Source organism: Numida meleagris, chromosome 19 (genome assembly GCF_002078875.1).
Source record: "Numida meleagris isolate 19003 breed g44 Domestic line chromosome 19, NumMel1.0, whole genome shotgun sequence".
NCBI lineage: Eukaryota > Metazoa > Chordata > Aves > Galliformes > Numididae > Numida > Numida meleagris.
In genome coordinates this window covers 1,115,718-1,117,371 of record NC_034427.1, presented here as the reverse complement: position 1 = coordinate 1,117,371, position 1,654 = coordinate 1,115,718, and positions in this window count along the sequence as shown.

The following is a 1,654-nucleotide window of genomic DNA, read 5'->3' as shown; positions in this document are numbered from 1 at the left end:
TTCTTCTCCTTCTGCATCCATCTCAAGCCACCGCTGCTCTGTCCCTCTCTTCTGCATGCTCTGCCATGAAGCATTCCCAAACCTCCTTCTCTGCCTCTCTCACCAACTCTGCTGTTTAAAACATCATTCAAAAGAGATGTGACCACATCGGGGAGGCTGCTGCAGGCCACTGTACAGAGACTGAGGGTGTCCTTGGCACTAACATGCTGCAAAGAACACAGCAGTTTGCACCTTCCCCTTTCCTTCTGCTTGTCCCTGTCCCCTCTTGACCACACACAAAAAAATCCGACTATTTAACGACCAGTTCTGTTAGTGGTTCAGCAGAACTCAGCTTACAACAAACCTCCTTTTGCAAGGGTTTTCTAAAATGGACCAAGGTTCAGAGTGCACAGCCCAAAGAGCGCTGCAGCAGCAATCAAAACGTGGAAGATGGGAAGTGGGGAACAAACACCTGAAGCTGCTAGTAACCACTTTCTGAAACATGGTCTGACCTCAGGGGTCAGCTAACTGCAGGATACTGCATTGTTATTATTTACTGATTAATTACTCAACTGAACTACCCAATATTCATTAGAATATTCATCATCCAGTGGGTAAAACACTCCTCTCGTCTGCAGGAGAAACTTCAAAATTCACATAAAATGGATCCGCCTTTATGCATATGTCATCAAATGCATGGACTGGGTTTGTTTTTTTTGCTTTTCTTGTTTTAATCTCACATTTACTACTTCTATTTAAACAATTATGGGAAACTACTTTTATTTGCATCTTTCTTAAAGAAACTGTCAGAAGATTTTATTATGTCACAAATCTGAGCTGTTCTTAAATATGGAACAAGAATTACACCACTCTACTTCAAGATTACTTAAATATTAGTTAATTTGACCAAAAGATTTATGTTTACACACACATTTAGTGCATGTTTCCCATTACGGAATCCTCATGCGTGGCTGGCAAAGCTGAGGCTTACAACACATACCAAACTGACATGTACCCACACGGACATTTCCCTTGTGCTGCAGTACAAAGACTTCTCTGCTCAGCAACCACCATCATCCCACGTGTGATTGTTCCTATGCAAATTTTAGAAAGCCTTGAACAAGAGGTTCCAAGCAGCATGTACCATACGGAAAACAGATCTGGGCAACTTTCCACTTCTTAGTGCTACTGCTCCTGCCCACCAGTATGGAGTCCTCTTTCTGACCAACTTCCCTAATCTGTCGAAGTATATTTAATCATTTTCCACAGATAAATCGTGGAAAATTAATAACTATTTGTACACGCATTGAAGATTTGGGGGTGAAAGGAACTAACAGCAAAGATCTATGTTTTTGTTTGTTTTCTAATAGATCATTGCAAAGCAAATCTCAAAGCACAGAAAGCTTCTAAAGCAAATGCAAAAACATATATATATACCTATATATATATATAGCTATTTCCTATAGCCTGAAATATATAGGTATTACACCTCATAACAAAATGTCTCAGCCATACCATCTCATGTCAATTTTGACAAGGTAACATTTAACTTTTTACCACTTCCTTTCCACATTTCCTTCAGCACCTTCAGACAAGAGGACTTCTCTCTGATCTAAGACTGTTCACTGTCCTATAACAAAAGCTCACAACCACCACTTAGAACACATTTGGCAAG